The sequence below is a fragment of the Danio aesculapii genome, chromosome 17, assembly GCF_903798145.1.
Source record: "Danio aesculapii chromosome 17, fDanAes4.1, whole genome shotgun sequence".
In the NCBI taxonomy this organism is placed as follows: Eukaryota; Metazoa; Chordata; class Actinopteri; order Cypriniformes; family Danionidae; genus Danio; species Danio aesculapii.
The window spans coordinates 44,379,835-44,400,085 of record NC_079451.1 but is presented as its reverse complement, the minus strand read 5'-3'; the positions used below and the strand labels follow the sequence as shown (position 1 = coordinate 44,400,085).

At 36.9% G+C, this 20,251-nt stretch overlaps 1 protein-coding gene across 3 annotated transcripts in view; it reads right to left on the bottom strand.

The window, feature by feature from the left end:
* Window positions 1-19,340, bottom strand: part of ctbp2a (C-terminal binding protein 2a) — a 128,269-nt gene extending 108,929 nt beyond the window's left edge. The window contains exon 1 of one of the 3 annotated variants that reach the window (XM_056476639.1): window positions 19,016-19,340. The gene's annotated coding sequence lies outside the window, so the exon portion shown is untranslated. The remainder of the gene's footprint in view (window positions 1-19,015) is intronic. The other 2 variants (XM_056476638.1, XM_056476640.1) reach the window with 2 other exon arrangements.
* Window positions 19,341-20,251: the final 911 nt, after the last annotated feature.

The following is a 20,251-nucleotide window of genomic DNA, read 5'->3' as shown; positions in this document are numbered from 1 at the left end:
TTTCGGGGTTTTTTATTTTTAATAAATTTGCAACAATTTCAAAACTCTTTTTTCACATTGTCATTATGAGGTATTGTGTGTAGAATTTTGAGGAAATTAAATAATTTAATCCATTTTGAAATAAGGCTGTGACAAAACTATGTGGAAAAAGTGTTATGAATACTTTCCGGATGCACTGTATTTCTGCTAGTAGTTGTAGATGATATTAACATGTGAATATGTTCATGTTTACACTATCAAGCTAAACTTTAGCTTAATTGAATTATAATAAAAAAATACAAAAATTAATTAATTAAATAATATAATACAAATAAAAATGCTAACAAATTGTGAATGTTTTTAAAAAACACTCTTAAACTTTAAATAATAAATAATTAAAATAATTATTGGCCATCAGGATAATATTGGCAAACATCTAAATTAAGCAGTTGAAAGTTTATATAAAGGTAAAATTCACCCATATACTAAACATCTGTCATTATTTACTTGCACCTTTATGGATTTCTTTCTTCTGTTAAACACTAAAGAAGATACTTTGAAGAATGTTGAAAACCTGTAACCATTGACTTCAATAGTATTTGTTTTTCCTATGATGAAAGTCAATGGTTACAGGTTTTCAGCTTTGCTCAAAATATCTTCTTTACTGTTCAACAAAAGAAAGGAACTCATCTGAAACAACTTGACTGAGTAAATTGTAATTTTGGTGTGAACTATCCCTTTAAGACTTTTGAAACGACAACAAAAAAAGCAACATCAACAAAAATTGCTCCTTTCTCTTATGAACAGGATCCTCCTCAAGCAACATCAATCTCTCGACCTCACTCCCACATGTCTCTATCTTCAAACGAATCGCTTTCCTTCTCAGTCATATCTCTAGCTTTCTTCCTCTCGGCGTAGGACAGAAACCTCCTCACGCACGTCATAAAAATACCACAAAACACAACAAGAATAAGCAAGAGAAGTGGCATTTGTGATGTAACTGCAGAAACAGTGTGTAAAATGCCTCCCTGATGGCGGTATTGATCTGTTATAGTCGCAGCTATAATGAGTTAAACATTTTGTCCGACCCCTCACAGTTGGAGTATAATAAAGGGGCCCCTCGTCTCTCTGACCCCTTCATAACACACTGAACTCAATGACCCGGCTTTGACTCTCACTCCTGGAGTCCAATTCTAATAACCTTAAGGCTGAATGAGATTGGAGAAAAAAAAACTGACATTGCGATATTTTCTTTAATACGTGACCCTGAACCACAAACCAGCGATGAAATGATGAATGGGTATATTTCTATATTTAGTCAAAAATACATTATATGGGTCAAAAATCGTGACTTTGGTTTATTTTATCATTCTCATTAGACTATAAAGTAAAGATTATGTTACATAAAGATATTTGATATGTTTTCCTACTGTAAATATATCAAAACTCAATTTTAAATTAGTAGTAATCATTATATTTATTCTACTTTAATGAGGATTTTCCCAAAGTTTGCTCTGTTCAAACTGCTTATGTAAAATGAGCTGAAATTGACCAACCTTAAATAATTGGATAGAAATGGCTATTGATATTCATACAATGGGGGGAGGGGGGGGGGAAATCACTTCTGTGGTCAACTTGAAGGATATATTCTTGGGAAAATGGAGGAAATGGGTTGAATATATTTCAGATAGGGCATCACGGTGGCGCAGTGGGTAGCACAATCGCCTCACAGCAAGAAGATCGCTGGTTCGAGCCTCGGCTGGGTCAGTTGGCATTTCCGGAAGGAGTTTGCATGTTCTCCCCATGTTCGCGTGGGTTTCCTCCCGGTGCTCCGGTTTCCCCACAAATCCAAAGACATGCGCTATAAGCTCAATTTGGTATCTATTGAGAAGTTGAACAATCTTCATAAGATTTGGATTAATAGCTCTTGTTTTGCTAATGGCTAACAGTGTGTACTTTACTCTAGTAATGTGAGCAGCATCGTATTGCTTTCTGTTAGTTAGTTCATGGAGGAGTTGCCACATGTGTAATTATGTTTTGGAGTAGTTTTGAAGTTTAGTTATGCGACGTGTTGAAGATTATGGTTTTGTTTCTGCATTTTTCTTTGGTTAGTTAGTTTAGTGGGTTGGGGTTTCGTTAGATCGTTTTGTTATAATTATTTCTTTGTTTTAGCAACACTCCTGTTTTTCGTTTAATTCGATTATTTAAAATTACATTCTAATTTCCTATATTCATTGTTTGACATTCTCTGTTTAATAAACACTTTTTTTCACTTAACCAGCAGTTGTGTCTTCTAATTTTCAGCATCATTAGAGACTCACTGATTGTGAGACTCATACAGTTTTATATATAATGACATAAAATTTGAATTTTAGAAATATGAAAAAAAATACTGAAATTTTAAATGCCAATTTATTATCATCCATCATAAAAAAAAATTGGGAATCTATTAAAAATAGTTTTAAATCAAAACTGTAGTATACAGGCAAATAACACACTGGCCAGCTTATTTCCTCAGTGACAATTTGTCCATTTAAATAATAAAAGCCTTATTTTATTGGTTATTCTCCTTATAGCCTTCTTCTTTTGGTTATTTTCACAATTTATGGTCGTATACTGTCAAAAATGGTACAACTGAGCTCATATAGGGGCCAAATTATGGACTTTGTCAGAAGAGGGGTGGGTCTTTCGAACCACCTGAACCGCACTGGCTATGGGCCTGATATGTATATATATTTACAATGTATTCTGTATAACACCTATGTGTATAATGAAGGTGATCATTTGAGATTATTCTGGAAGGAATTATATTAGGACACACATTTTCACCCCGGATGTAAATAGTCTTTTCATTTTTATTATTATTATTTTATTTTAGATTTTTTTGTCCTTTTTCTTTTTATAATTGAACAAAATTTGAGTACTATGTATAGTTAGTACACCTGGCAATAATGTATGTCAATTGTATGTTATTTAAGGTCACATACTAAGATCCAAATATAACTTGAAATATTGTTTGATTGAACTCAAGTGAGTGTTAACAACCTTTATATTTAACAAATAATATTTAATAAATAAATAAGATGAGCTTTTTGGCGGACGACTTAATTGCTTTATGTTCAATCCACTTAAATTTGTAAAAAACGAATAAGTGAACATAATTACTTCATGTTGTCCCAACACAAATCATTGTGGAACCCAGCATTTGTTTAGACTTCAAATAGTTGCACGAGTGCCAAATATTATTCAGGTCCTAACAAAGCCTACATCAATGAAAATATTCTTTACTTAGCTTTAAAATGAAGCATGACAATTAAAAAATAAATAAATAAAAATACACTCACTGGCCACTTTATTAGGTACACTTTACTAATACCAGAACGGACCCCCTTTTGCCTTCTGAACTGCCTTAATCCTTTGTGGCATAGGTGATCGCAAAGTTAAACCCTAAAGTTAACAAAAAAATTGTATCCTTAGCATGTGTTTTAAAACCTGTGACTGTTTACGCATTTTAAGCCAGTTTAAACCATTCAGGCAAAGGAATTAAACTTCTTTGTGTGTTCAAAACAGATTAATTGCATTTATGTGCAGTATGAAGATTAAACACCGTTATTTATTTAACATTTAACTATTCAATTTGTGTACCTGAATACTTTTAGACTCCCAGAAATACCATAAAGCATTTAATTCATTTGTAACTTTGCTTTACTGTAATTACAATTGCTTGTGATTTGGTTTATTATATTTTATGCAGATGCACTTTACTACAAAATAATCATATTATCATCCAAAATAGTCCTAAAGTTATTCAATATTTCCAAATTGAGCTGTCCATTTCATAGGTTAAAATTATACTCAATATGGCAATATGAACTGCAGAAAAATAAAATATCGCAATGTCAGTTTTTCCAATATCGTGCAACCCTAGTCGGAACTGAGCAGCCCTAAATAATGGATTCTGAAGGAAAGACTTGCTCTGCATGTCATCTCCGCATAATGATAAAGGCCAAGAGATTAATAGTCAAAATTAATCAGCAATATAGAGACACTTTGCCCAGTTTCTTCTCATCTGATCTCTAACTGAAGGGACATCTGCTGAAGCTGGAGAGGGCGAGGGGTTATTGTGCTCTTATCTGTGGCAGATAGCCTGTGGCCACACGTAAATAAAGTCCATGAGAACCATTCAGTGAAGCTCAGTTGCACAATATATTGAAGATCTTATCAGCAGCGGTAGCGTTTCTCAAACGTTCAACACTGGCCTGATTGAATCAGTATTGGAAACAGCCATGGGAATCTATTTGGTACCACACAGTTGTATTTAAATCAATATTTGGGGTCTTGACTAGGGATGCCACAACAATCTGCACTCAATATGTATATGGATATTGCGGTTTTGCATTAAAATGTATAATTCATTCATTCATTCATTCATTCTCCTTCGACTTAGTCCCTTTATTCATCAGGGATCGCCACAGCGGAATGAACCGCCAATTTATCCAGCAAATGTTTTACACAGCTGCAACCCAATACTGGGAAACATCCATACACACTCATTCACACACATACACTACGGCCAATTTAGTTGATTCAATTCACCAATAGCGCATGTCATATGGAGAAACCGGAGCACCCGGTGGAAACCCACGTGAACTGCACACAGAAATGCCAACTGACCCAGCCAGGGACTCGAACCCGCAGCCTTCTTGCTGTGAAGCGACAGCGCTAACCACTGAGCCACTGTGTCGCCCTAAAAAGTTTTATATAAATGAAATTACATATATAAAAAGTCAATTTAAAGGGATAGTTCACAATAAAATGAACATTTACTCACCCTTTACTTACATAATAAAAGTAAGAGTGAGGTAAGAGTAACAAGATATGCTGAAGAATGTTGGAAAAAGCAGCCATTGACATCCATAGCATGAACAAAAAATAGTATAGAAGTCAATGGCAGCTTTTTCCAACATTCTTCAGAGTATCTTACTTTGTGTTTAACAGAAGAAAGAAACACATAGAGGTTTGAAACGAGTAAAGAGTAGGTAAATGATGACAGAATTTTCATTTTTGGGTGAACTATCCCTTTAAGGTCAACATCTCTATTCGCATACTTATACTACACCCTAAAAGTATGTATTTTTTGTGAAGGAAAAGTATATACATTTGATTGTGTAACAGGAGTATGCAAGCTTTGGGACATACTACTTCCTCGTTAACAGATCGCTATGTTGCTTGGTTCTGTGCCCTGTCAATAATCGACACATCTTCCACATTTCTATCATGTTTAAGTACCTTCCTTAGTGGAGAAGCAGCAGCAGCATAATCATTGCATTCGCGCAAGTCATAAAGTCGAATTCAATAAACAACATTGTCAACTTTGGTCACAATACAGATAGTACATATACATTTCAGTGAACCCGCAAATTACACATGCACATGCCTAAACACATGCAGTGAACCGCGAGGCATGGATCAACAGTAAACTTACATAGAATCGTATCAACTTGGCTAAAAGCTACCAAACATTTAATACTTTCACAGGGCCAACTAAATAAAACTAAAAAAAACAACTAGCATACCTTTCCAAAGCATCGTATCTGTTATCAAGAGGATCACATGGATGTATTCTCTTCTTCTACTGCTAATAATTTACTATGATACTAATGCACCAGTGTCATATATAATCTACCAACTAAAAGCCACGGGTGATTTGTACAGCCCACTTGGAGTTCAAGTCCCACACATTTGGAGCTGCCCTGCCCATTTGGAGCTGGCTCCAACGTTTGGTTATACCTCTGCCATCTGAGTCTTTTATGCAGAGAAATCTCATCAGGTCTTTGGATAATTACGCATTCAGAAGTTAATTTCCAAACATGTCTTGATATAAATTCAGTATTGTTGTTGCAGATGAAAAATAACATGGAAAATGCAAGTTAAATGCAATGCTAGATATTAATTAATAGTCATTCAAACCACTACCGAAGCCTCTCTACTTGACGGTTGACGTCCACCATGTTTGTAGTTTATTTACACTTTTTACCCGGGTTTGTAGTAATCAAAGTCACGTTCAACGCTCAATGTATTGTGGGCAATATTAGCAGTTAGAGTATGAACGGTTCTACGCTTCAAATTTTACTGGAAATAGTAAACCATCCAGGAATCTTTGGTATTCTCTTCAACATACAATGGTTTGAGACATACTAATTCTATTTTTCGAATACTATTTAGCAAGGATGTGACGATCAGGTTTTTTGCCCTCGAGACGGAGTCATTTGATTGAGTATCTACCAATACCAAAACCCAATCCGATACTTCTACAATACATAAAAAACTAATTAAGAGGAGCGAAGAAACAGATTCAGGATGTTCCTTATTTTTAATTTAATTCACCTTATTTTAACATTCAACAACTCTTTTAACAAACAGAGCATTTCTGTGAGGTAGCTTAAAGGGCACATAGTTGACCTCTTTTTTATGATGTAATATTAATATTATGGTTCTTCTGAGTGTGCCAGTTTAGGTTCAGTTTAAAACACAATTCAGATTTTTTTTATTATAATGTGTTAAAAAGTGTTATGTTGGGGGCGTGTCCACAGTTCGCTGATTTAGGGGTGTGTTGCTTCACATGTAAATTAGTTTCGGCTTCCCGCCAACGTAACAAGGGGGCGGGGCCATGAACTCACCCGCTCTGCGTTTGCAACAGAGTCTGACAGGCAGACAGAGAAAAAGCTGGAGTGAGATGATCAGCATTCAGTCGTACATATACGACTCGGACACAGACCAAGCAGAGAGTACAAAATCATTTGTGTCTTTGTACAGTTTTACAGCCAACTGTGTGCTAGTTTCAAGTGCCGAGCTTGTACACAGAAACTAATAACCACGCATACTGAATTAACTTTGACTGAGGCACCGGATGCGTCGCTCGAAGCCGCGACACGGCACACCAGACACTCTCTGTCGCGTGGCAGATACATGAAGTGTCCCGAATCGTCGCGCCACGCATTTTTGAATTCTAAACATAGGTTTCTGCAGCGGTCCGCAGCGCCCAGCCGTCAACTTGAGTGTACCCTGATAGAAACCTATGTTAAGAATTCTAAAACGCATGCTAGTTAAGATCACAGGGAGCTTCTGGGATTGCGAGAAATGCAAACGGCTGAAGTATAAGGTAGACACAATGAGAAGTACACATGTTTGCAAACCTACCTAAAGATACAACCAATAATTCCGATTAGAGCGATAATGTGGAGAATATTGATCTTGTGTTGAGCCCAATGAGCCTTGCATCTAAAAATAGAGCTAGGGTGTTCCTTTAGTGATATCGCTTCGACTCACGCTGAAAGTAGCAGACGTGAATCAACAAACTGAGGATATGATGACGCGCCTGTCAATCAATATTGGTGGGCGGGGGGACCGCTCTCCTACGTAAAGTTGCGGTCGGTTTGAAAACCGCTCCAATTGGTCCACCGTTTTTTATGTTGTTAAATTGAAAAAAAAAAAGCACTGGGTGTGCTTATATCACCCCAATATGACAGTCTATACACCACACATGCACATATGTCTGTCCAAACAGCTTGAAAAGTAGATTTTTTACCATAGGTGCCCTTTAAACAATAATGTAATTAATAACATCAATTCTTCACTTTTGGATTTTAGTGCCACAGTAAATATTAAATAAAATCTAATAAAAACAAACACCTCAATTTAAAATACCCGGCAGGCAATCCCAAGTTTACGTATCTCACAGTTTGCTATGGCAATGTTGTTGTTATCTTGCACTTTCCACTTTAAGCTGCTTCCGTGTTCGTCTTTGCCAGCATTTATATATGAGATATATACATATGTATTCGAGTTCTGATCAGGAGGTAACATCTGATTCTGATCGAGAATGAAACCGCGTGATTGGGCCCGATTTCCGATCACATGATCGGATCTAGACATCCCTACTATTTAAGATGGATAGTATGCAAACTGGGACGCAGTATATGCTTATCTAAAACAGAATTAGAGGGGACCTATTATGCAAAAATCACTTTTATAAGGGGTTAAAACACAGTTGTGTGGCAACATTATCTATGTTTCCATCCAAAGATGCAAATTAAATTCATGGATTATCACATAAAAGACGTGCGAATAAAGCATCGTTTCCATCCAATGAGGCAAAGAGAACAAAATCGTCACTTCCTGATTATCCGGAGCCAAATATCAAAAGTAAAAATGGAATTTGTTGCAGTAGGAGAAGCTGCGTGAATCTTTTCTGCATTTAATAGATGACTTGCGCCTCAGAAGACAATGCCGACACACAATAAACGTGTGTTGTTATGAATGGCTACTTGAACCATTCATAACAACAAGCGTGTCAACTTTGTCTTCTTCCGTGTTACAAGCGGGTGTCAGAAGCTTAAAGTTGTGTAGCGCCATCTACAGTCAAGGAGTGATTTTACATACTCTTCTGCTCGACGCCAGAGAAAATCGATTGGGTTTGAATCCGGAAAAACATTTTGAAAAACGCTGATGATAAACGCAAACGAAAAGCGTCCCAGTGTGTACGAGCCTTAACTTTTTAAATCATTTAACTGATACCATTAACCGGTTACAAACGCACCCTTTCGGTTAACGGTTAATCGGTTATTTTGAGCATGCCTAATTAATTTCATTTTTATAATCACACTCGATTAAAACAGTCTGCAGAAACACTTTGATTGACATTCTCCCTTTGTACGTGTCATCAGAGAGGGAAAGCCCCGCCCATTAGTGACAACCTCTACCTCATTAGCATAGGACTTTAGTCTCGTTTTTGAATCTGCCACTATGCTGACACATAGGCATTTGTAGCCCTGCCCTCTTCTGAAAACAGCACAATCTCATTTGAATTTAAAGCGACAGTCACCAAATCAGCACAATTAGCATCCAAGCCCTAAAGGGTCAGTTCATATGAAGTTATAAAACATTATTTTTAAGGTATTTTGAGGAGAAACTACACCTACAGTCAATCATAAAATTATTCATAATCCTGGGGACTGTACATCGGAGACTTATTTTACATCTTGTAAAAAGGAGCAAAATAGGTCCCCTTAAACATTAGTTAGAACGCACTATAAATCCATCCATGTTAAATCAGCCGAACTCTCTTTTGTGTGGGTAAATCTAATCCTGCAGGGGTAGATTTGAATTTTACACCACGGATTACCACCCTTGCCAAGCACACGGAGGGTCTGATGTCTGTCTGGGAGAAAACAGGAAGCAAAGCCTGTAGCATTTCCTCTACAAGCGACTCTGGCAGCAGAAAGAGATCATTTATGACTAGGAGCATCACTGACATCCACACCAACAGCAATCACACACACACACACTCACACACACACACACACACACACACACACACACACACACACACACACACACACACACACACACACACACACACGGCTCCTTTATTCTGCACTACTCCTCAAAGTCTCTTCATAAACTCGCTCTTTAATAGAAAAGAAGGAAATCCAGTGAAATGAATGAATCTTTTCTTTGAGGCGTTTGAGCCTGAATCTCATCACACGCTGACTGACAGCCAGATGCGTCCCTGAGATCCACACAAGCGGTGAAAGAAATAATAATAAAAAAGGTTGAATTCTGCAGCTCTAGGCCGATGCTATGTTTCAATTTCATACCAATTACCTTCCTATCAGGTGCCGTCAGACATCCTTTCATTCTTCTGACTGTTGAGAAATCACACCAATACTATACGGCATGCAGAACAGGCCACGTTGGTGTGTGTTAAACTAGGTATTAAACTGAGGAGAAATCATTAATATTCATCCTCTCGGAAGCACTCAAGTGAGCGTCGGTCTTTAAAATTCACAAGCGCTTGCTACTAAAAACAAACACATTTCACTTTTGTGCTCCGCTCACGGAGGAATGTCAACATTCACATGCTCAACAACACACACGAGTGTAAAGAGCTGTGCTGGATTCTGCTCATTGTGTTTTCATCGCCTCTGGGAGACAACACATGCTCGCATGTTAAAGACACTAAACTGTAGGCAGAAAGGCAGACTTGGCATGTATTAAGTGATACAATGCTTCAGGCAATGAATGACACGCATATGGAAAATATCCATTAAACATGATCAGGGTAAGGCTGCACTGTATATCATTTCAGCATTGATATCGCAATGTCTTTATTCACAATAGTCAGATCGCACAATATATGCAACGTTGAGCTTCGTCTGAATTATAATTTATCGTTTGCATGGGTTTTTGAGATATGTGACTGTATTTAAAAGCATTCAAGGCTGAGAGTTTGTACTGTTTGTAACTTTAATAACTATAGAGTGGAGAAACTATGACGTCAATTTGTATGCAAAACCCTGAAAGCGAGTTAGCATTTTAGCAACTCCGGTTCCTTCATACCAAAGGGTTTTATTTAATCGCTTAAATAAGGTTTGTGGCGAACACAAACTCAAGATACTTTCACAATTTATTCTATGACATAAAACAGATCAGTTACATCACACTCTTGATTTTTTAAATTGGGTATGCTTCTTTAAAAAGACAATTGCTATCAAGTTGCTAAATGGGACTACAGGCGGTGTCGGAGACATTATAGTCATCGAGTTGAACTGGTCTGGAACGCAGCCCGCTTAAAGCTTGCATTGGGCATTTGGATTTGTCTGTTATTTGGTTAAAGGTGCAGTAGGTGATTGTCTTCAGAAACATTTTTTGTTGTGCTGATTGAAAGCCTTTTCACATTCCAATAGTAATGATTAAAGTAAATGATCTAAATTAATTTATATGTATTTTTATATTCTGGATAAGGCATAAAACTAAAAAATCGAAACCATACAATTAAATATTGTCAGACTGACAAATAACTCAATTACAACAGATAATTCACACTGTCTGTCAATGATTCATTTTCTTTTCGGCTTAGTTCCTTTATTAATCTGGGGTCACCACAGCAGAATGACCCGCCAACTTATCCAGCACGTTTTTAAGCAGCGGATGCCCTTCCAGCCACAACCCATCTCTGAGAAACATCCATACACACTCACTCACACTCATACACTACGGACAATTTAGCTAACCCAATTCACCTATAGTGCATGTCTTTGGACTGTGGGGGAAACTGGAGCACCCGGAGGAAACCCACGCGAACGCAGGGAGAACATGCAAACTCCACACAGAAACTAACTGACCCAGCTGAGGCTCGAACTAGCAACCTTGCTGTGAACACAGCTTGCGAACACAGCTTCTTGCTGTGAGGCGACAGTACTACCTTGTCTGTCAACAAATTAAAATTTGAATTTCTGCACTGCCTCTTTTAGCAGACAGATACGTCACTCGCACGCACCCGTGAAGCACGGATCTACTGGTGACAAAAAGATGTCATCAGGCAAACTCTGCATCAACCTGAACGTCTTTCTGAAAGACCAACATGGCCTTGTATGCATGAAAAGAAAAATTGAAAGATTGTTTCTGAAAGGGCTTCTGCCAAAAATGCAGAATCAAAACTTTTCTAAACCCTGAATCAATATCGGAATTACTTTTGCACGCTGGGGGGCTATGACGTTATGCAGTTCAAAACAACGATCTGAAGGGTGATACCACGGCAGAGGTATTTCTTTTAGACAGGAATGTTTTAAATCTATTTTAGCCACGCAAAGCTTATGTAGATTGTGTTCTCGTTTATGAATGGGTTTATATGCATGGAAGTGTAAAAAATATTTTGTATAATTGAAGATATATAAGAATAATATTACACATAAACATAAGCATAACAACGATTGATCATAACAGACAATCATCAGATTTAAATCATTTCAGAAGCATTATGTGATACTGGATGCTGTAACAAAACAGAGATGAGAATCCACTGCAATTTATTTAAGAGATCTGTCAGGCAGGCAACGGTCAAAACAGGGGCAAACAGGAGCATACAGGAAATCCAAGAGCGTAGTCAAAAGCAGGCAAATGGTCAGGACAGGTGGAAAAACAACAGAAAGCATAAACAAAACGAGTCAAAAACATGGAAAGGCAAGGCAAGGAAAACGCTTCGTAATGCTAACAGAATACAAGACTCAGCAATGATGTGGGTGTGTGTGTGCTGTTTTTATGGTTCATCGGATAGTTCATCATGATATTTCAGCTGTGTGCGTGTTATCAGGGGGAATCAGGAACTGGTGTGATGATGGGAGTTGTAGTTCATTAAAGTGGCACATGTGTAGTTCTCCAGCGGTCTGCAAGTGCTAGATCGCTGGTGATCATGACAGATGCTAAGAATTTAGATTTGTAAAAGTAATGTAATAATATCAAACAAATACAGTTTGGTAAGCCTAAGATATTTTTTTTAAACTGAAAGTGTATGTTGTTATAAATGCACAAAACAGATAATGCAGACAAAAAAAACATTGCACACATGTGATCAGTATACTGCATTTTGACTCATTTGTGCTCATATCTTTTAGCAGCTCTGTTACATAAATGTGTGATGTTGTTTTATGACACAATAAATGAGATATATGGTGTAACATGACGGTATATTGTTAGCAAACAGACGAATCTCATTTCATACTTCAAGCATAATATTATGTCTGCTTAACAGAATACAGGATGTTTACCAACCACATCTATTATCAAACAGCAATAAGATTACTGCCATATGGGCATGACTTTAACACACGCACCTCTGACAGATCACAGATTATTTCCTGATTCTAACACAAGCCTTTTAACATTGTGAAGACCAGATTAATGTACGTCCACACCATCAGTGCACCAACCAATTAAACCATTTATGTACAGTTGAAGTCAGGATTATTAGCCCCCCTGAATTATTAGCCCCCCTGTTTATTTTTCCCCCAATTTCTGTTTAAGGGAGAGAAGATTTTTTTCAACACATTTCTAATCATATTAGTTTTAATAACTCATTCCTAATAATTGATTTATTTTATGACAGTAATGATGACAGTAAATAATATGACTAGATATTTTTCAAGACACTTCTATACAGCTTAAAGTGACATTTAAAGTAACTAGGTTAATTAGGTTAACTAGGCAGGTTAGGGTAATTAGGCAAGTTATTGTATAACAATGGTTTGTTCTGTAGACTATTAAAAAATAGCTTTAAGGGGCTAATAATTTTGACCTTAAAATGTTTGAAAAAAATGAACTGCTTTTATTCTAGCCGAAATAAAAGAATTAAGACTTTCTCCAGAAGAAAAAATATTATCAGACATACTGTGAAAATTTTCTTGCTCTGTTAAACATCATTTGGGAAATTTTTAAAAAAGAAAAAAAATTCAAAGGGGGCCTAATAATTCTGACTTCAACTATATACAGATTCTGTGAAATCTGTGACATAACCTGAGGATCAAATCAAACAAATCAGTCAAATAACAGACATTCAATTCATTTGCTGAGAGTATATTTTAGGCAGCCACCACAGAAAAAAGTAAATATGCAGCGGGGAAAATAAGTGTTGAACACGTCATCATTTTTCTTAGAAAACATATTTCTAAAGGTGCCGTTGACTTTTAAAGGTGCCGAAGTTTCCCCGGATGTTGGAAACAACCAAAGAAATCCATATATGCAAAGACTCTGTTGAGGTCTGAGAAAAATCTCACACCTGAGCAATGCATGCGACTTCATTCTCCATACGAGGCGTCTTTAAGCTGCCATCACCAAACAAGCCGTTGATATAAAGTATTAAATACGTTTCAGTAGTTCAGTACTTTCTCTGTGTCATTTCATTGTTATTACACAACTCATTTTTCAGATTTTATGTTTGTATTGTTTGGGTTTTTACCAAAATCTGATTCAATTCTACGTCAACAGCTCCTTTAGATTTATTATTCACAGGAAAAAAAATATTTTCAATACTTATTTTCCCTGCTGTAACATAATAAACCAATTCTTTTTATAACTTATTCTAAATATCAGCTCAATCAGTTGTCAACAAGTCAAAAGTTGTGACCCATATTAGTATTATGCATATTAACCAGGACAGAAAAATGTGCTTTTAAATGTAAAAGTGGACTCTTAAACACAAAAAAAGCTTTGCAATAGAAGACAAAGATCATCACATTCAATTTAAAACAAACAACCTGAATTTAATAAATCAATATAATTGATGTACATCTACCTCTACTATGTACCTCTAAATCCTTTGTCCACAATGTCCATTCATCAGCACACAGCACACATCTTCAAGTCAACACAATCTCCTCAATAGAGTGTTACAAAACAGCTACAAAACAGGTAAAGCAATCAAACACTGAGCATTTATTCTCCTTTAGTAAGGCATTAGAGGCCAATCACACTGAACGATTTCTGCATAGGCGCCTTTTTTGAATGATTTACTAACTGTCGCAAGAGTTTTGCGCTGCTTTTGCATCCTACACGCCTCCTATTTTCTGCCTGCTGCCCCTCACGTTTTTGCCACTGCGCGCCGTGCACTCTCAGTTGAAAAATGTAAACTCTGAGCGTATGTTTCATTCTCCAATCAAATGAAAGCAGAGGCGGGGTTTCCGTTGAGGTGACAGCAGTGTTTGTGTAGTCAAGATGACTACAAAGACTTTTAAAGATGGAGGAGAGACTTGTGGTTGCTGTTTAGAGTTATCCGGAGCTTGTGACTTCACAAATCTTCAATATCACAATATTATTAAATTCATTCAGTAATTTTCTTTTTCGGCTTAGCCCCCTTACTAATCAGGGGTCGCCACAGCGGAATGAACCGCCAACTTATCCACCATATGTTTTACACAGCGGATGCCCTTGCAGCTGCAACCCATCACTGGGAAACACCCATACACACTCATTCACACACATACACAACGGACATTTTAGCTTACCCAATTCACCTATAGGGCATGTCTTTGGACTGTGGGGGAAACTGGAGCACCCGGAGGAAACCCACACAAACACAGGGAGAACATGCAAACTCCACACAAAGATGCCAACTGGCACAGCCAAGGATCGAAACCAGCGACCTTCTTGCTGTGAGGCGATCATGCTACCCACTGCTAGAGTCTAGTTTAGACACTGCTAGTGTCTGTTTAGAGTGCTGGCTGCTGGCACCCATTGACTTCCATAGTAATTTGTTTGTCTCCTATGGAAGTCAATTAGTGCCAGCAACCAGCATTCTTCAAAATATCTTCTTTTGTGTTCAACAGAAAAAAGTTAAATAAGCTTTGAACAAGTGAAGGGTGAGTAAACAATAGACGTTGTTATTTTTGGGTGAACTATCCCTTCAAGGAAAGGTCTGTACAATAAACACTGGCTCGCCACTTGAAATCCAATGTAAACCCACTCGAGAATCCCTGATCCAAAGTACATCTGTGTTCTCCTGAGCAACATATGAATGAACTCACACATTCCCTCGACACACCTGACCAACAGGATGCCATAAATATTAAAGAAGCCCTTTGCATTTTCCTGTCTGACTTTAATAAATGTCTTCCTGCTTCAAATGCTGCCATGTACACTATGATTCAGTGTGTGATGTGTGAGCGCTCCGGGGCGAGAGAGAGGGAGGGAGAGAGAGAAAAAGAGAGTGAGAGACACTTCAGAAACACTTTACATTAAAACCTCAAGGAGCAAAGATCAATTATTACAAAAGATGGCAAAACAATATCCGATTACCAAACATCACCAATTAAATAATACCATCTCCTCTTCACAAAGCATACATATGGCTTTATTCGTGCACTATTTAAATTTAAAATGCAAGTCAATTCCCTGTGAGTGGATACAATTTACAGCTGAGAAAATATGTATATTAACACGTCATGTTATTTCCTGTGTATAATATTTCTAATGTAGCTATTGAAGAAATTGAACAAGATTCGGGTAAAAGTCCAAAACAATACAAACATAAAAATAAAACAAAACAAATCTGAAAAATGAGTGTAATAACAATGAAATGACAAGGAGAAAGTACTAAACTACTGAAACGTATTTAATACTTTATATAAAAGGCTGTTTTGGTGATAACAGCTTAAAGACGCCTCTCATATGGAGAATGAAGCCACATGCATTGCTCAGGTGTGAGATTTTTCACAGACTTCAACAGAGTGTCAAAATCTTGATGGTTCTGTGGGTCTCGTCTGTCAAATCTGAGCTTTATTTTGTATTTTCTATTGGATTTATGTCAGGTGATTGACTGGGCCATTCTACAGCTTGATTTTCTTTCTCTGAAAGCATTTGAGAGTTTTCTTGGCTGTGTTTTGGATCATTGTCTTGCTAAAATGTCCACCCTGAGTTCATCGTCATCATCCTGCTAATGTAGATGTTGGACTGAAGCAGTTAATATTTATTTACACTCACGAAGGGCAGAGGGTTGCTGAAGAACTACTGAGAGATTTCAGCTGCTGTCTGGGCTTTCACTACCCTTCTACACCTCCCTTTCTTCATGTGTTCGATACTTTTTCCCTGCGTCATTTCATTTTATTACACATAACTTCATTTGTAATTAGATTTATTTTCTTTGCATACATGGATTTCTTTGGTTGTTTTCTGAGAAAAATGGTGACTTGTTCAATACTTATTTTCCCCGCTGTATATTCCAGTGACATAATTTATATTCCATTCTGATTTCAAAAATGGTATTAACATCACCAATTAAATAATACCATCCCCTCTTCACATAGCATAAATAAGTCTTCATTCATGCATTATTTAAATTTAAAATTCAATCAAGTTCCCTGTGAGTGGATACAACTTATATTCCATTCTGTTATTTAACCAAGGCAATAAAAGATGCCAAAATCACCTTCAAAAGCCATTCTACAAGCTTTCTAAATTGATCGTTTAGCTTTACCAACAACAAAAAATTGCCCAAGAACATCTCTCCCAGTGTTCTTTAGAATATGTCCACCCATGAATTAAAAAGTACCTTATTTTGAGCAGAAATTCATTCACTTAAAACAATTCTTCAAACAAAACACATTTCATCATGATCAACAAAATATTTACTTATCCATATACACCTAAAACAACAAATGTATTTAGCTGGTTCGAAATGGAGTGCCATGAAGCGCCGAGCTATTAAAAAAAAAACCCAGTTTCCAAGTATTGCTTCCAATAAAGCAAACCGTGGTATCGATCTGGTACATTCATTCATTCATTTTCTTTCAGCTTAGACCCTTATTTATCAGGGGTCGCCACAGTGGAATGAACCGCCAACTATTCCAGCATATATTTTACACAGCGATTGCCCTTTCAGCTGCAAACCAGTAATGGGAAACACCATACACTCTCTCTCATGCGCACACACAATCATCCACTACGGCCAATTTGGTTGAAACCGGAGCATGCAGAGGAAACCCACGCCAACACAGGGAGAACATGCAAACTCCACACAGAAATGGCAACTGACCCAGCCGGGACTCAAACTAGTGCCAACCACTGAGCCACCATGGGACATTCAATAAAAACACAATGGGGAGAAAGAGAGGGAGATTTATTATTACTGTTTTATACTCAAATGATTATTGTTAAATGTAGTTTATTCTGATTTATTATTATTATTTTACTACTATTTACTGTGTTTACTATGTTGACTGTATGTACTATGTTAATTATATACATTTGCAACATCTGTCATGCCAATAAAGCAGTTATTGAACTGAATTGAGAGAGAGAGAGAGAGAGAGAGAGAGAGAGAGAGAGAGAGAGAGAGAGAGAGAGAGAGAGAGAGAGAGAGAGAGAGAGAGAGAGAGAGAGAGAGAGAGAGAATTCTCAGCGGGGAATGTAATGGACATGTTAGAAATCAAGGTCTCGGGTCGTCAAACCCAAACATCTTACTGAGAATACACAACTGCTTAGGAGTAACACCGTGCATTATTTACACACGCTCCTCATCCTATTAGAAAGGATCATGTTGGATTTGATAGTTTGTGGTGTTAAGCTTGCAAAAGTAACATATAGGTCTTTCCTTCGGGCATTGGCACCTCCTTGAAAGGGCCCTTGACAAAGCCCTTAGAAACAGCAGATGTCCTGGTAGAGAACATCTGTACACACCCCCTCTGCTCCACACAGACAAAGGGGCATTTCCCTAACACAAATACATTGGGGTAAAGTTGGTTTTATATTCGCACATTCTGACTTTCACCTTAACAATATAAATTCAGAAAAGTAATTATGCAAATTCTAATTAGTGAAATCATATTAGCAGCCAATGACTATCAAACAATATTCACGGTGGATTAAATAGTGCTGATGTTGTAAATCATACACTGTAAACAATCCATTCATGTTGTCTGAACACAAACGGATTAAGTTAACTTAACAGATTTAAGTAGTTTGAATATAAAACAATAAAGTTGTCCAAAAAAAACTCAAGAATTGTGTTTTAATTCACTTCTAAATACGTAGTTTGAACAAGCAGCAAAATCATGTTTATGAGTGTACTTACATGCTATGAATATTCAAATTAGCATAGTAAACAATATAGGGAATGTGACAAGTTGTCACTGTTTAAAAATGAATGAATGTACGAATACAAACCAACTTTATCTCAATCACAAACACACACTGTGGTCTTAAAAAAGCAAGGAATCCTCAAGTAAACACTACAAATCTGTAAAAGTGTGTATGTAGCAAGTTGAGCAACATGACTAAACTTTTAAACTCCATCAAAATGTGAATCGTCGGTACCTTATCATAGTTACTATTACTTAATAAATAAACACTACCTTCAATGTTGAGTCTAAATGTGTGTTTCCATATACACTGCCCAGTGTTAATGCAGCCAGTAAAGATAGCACACGTCGGTGTTCCTAATACATTGTTTTTTTACGTCATCTGAAGAATAGAATGTATTCTATCGACGTAGCCAAAGATCAAAGAGCCAAATGTATCATCAACCATTTGCAACTATTTGAGCCGCTGAGTGGCTCAAGATGTCCTCGGATATAAGAAACACTGAGAGAAAAGCCCACCCATCCCCTCCATGTCGCAGGCGAATAAACACACACATGGACGGACACGCCGCGCAGCACCAGCCGCGGCTCCTTAAACAAACAACCGGCGAGTTTTTACATCTTACCTGGTGTAAACGTCTACGTATGTACACAGATATCGGCTCCGTATATCCATTAAGGATCAATCCGCTTCTCAAACGCGCGTAAACGCGTTCATGATTAATGACTCACCTTTTATAAAACGCTACAAAACTTAATCCAGCGTGTCCCAAAACTGAATATCTGATTATGATGTTTGGCTTTAGGTGATTGAAAGAACTTACAGATGTGGCTCAGTTTTTGGTTCTGAACGGCTGGAGGTGGTTTACTGGGTAAAAAAAAATAAATAAAAGAGGAGGTGATTCGGAGACTATGGTGCACTACGTTTCATCTTTTCCCCAGTTGCAAGGATTGAGATGTCTCTGTTTTCCTTTTCTTTTTTCTCTATTTTTTTTTTTTTTTTGCGTGAAAGAGGCGGGGCTTTGGATTGATCTGACCAATGGCGGAGCGAGACGCACGATGCCACGCCCACATCTAGTGCGTTTGCACTGGTCAGTTTGACCACGGCAGGCCTGCAGACCACTAGCATTGATGATCGCTATCTCACAATAGTCAACATTCCCTTTTCTTTGACCCCTAGTGTTCATTTTTACACTTTTGTGAGAGCACATTTTTATGTCTGTCATCGTTTTAGGCTACATCAAAGAATTCGATTTAATTTGAATTCAGTGATGCCATAAAATGTAAAACTATCCACACGAAAAATAATGTAGTAATTTAAAGTAAATAGCTTACTACAGTGTTTTTGAACCACACTATAGTAAATACTACAGCACATGTTTCTGTCTGTCATCATTTTACATCTAACTATTCGATTTAATTTGAATTAGTTTAGTAAATAGTTGAATAATTAAGTAAATAAATAGCCTACAGTGTTTTTGAACCACACTATAGTAAATACTACAGCACATGTTTCTGTCTGTCATCATTTTACATCTAACTATTCGATTTAATTTGAATTAGTTTAGTAAATAGTTGAATAATTAAGTAAATAAATAGCCTACAGTGTTTTTGAACCACACTATAGTAAATACTACAGCACATGTTTCTGTCTGTCATCATTTTACATCTAACTATTCGATTTAAATTGAATTAGTTAAGTAAATAGTTGAATAATTAAGTAAATAAATAGCTTACAGTGTTTTTGAACCACACTATAGTAAATACTACAGCACATGTTTCTGTCTGTCATCATTTTACATCTAACAATTCGATTTAATTTGAATTAGTTAAGTAAATAGTTGAATAATTAAGTAAATAAA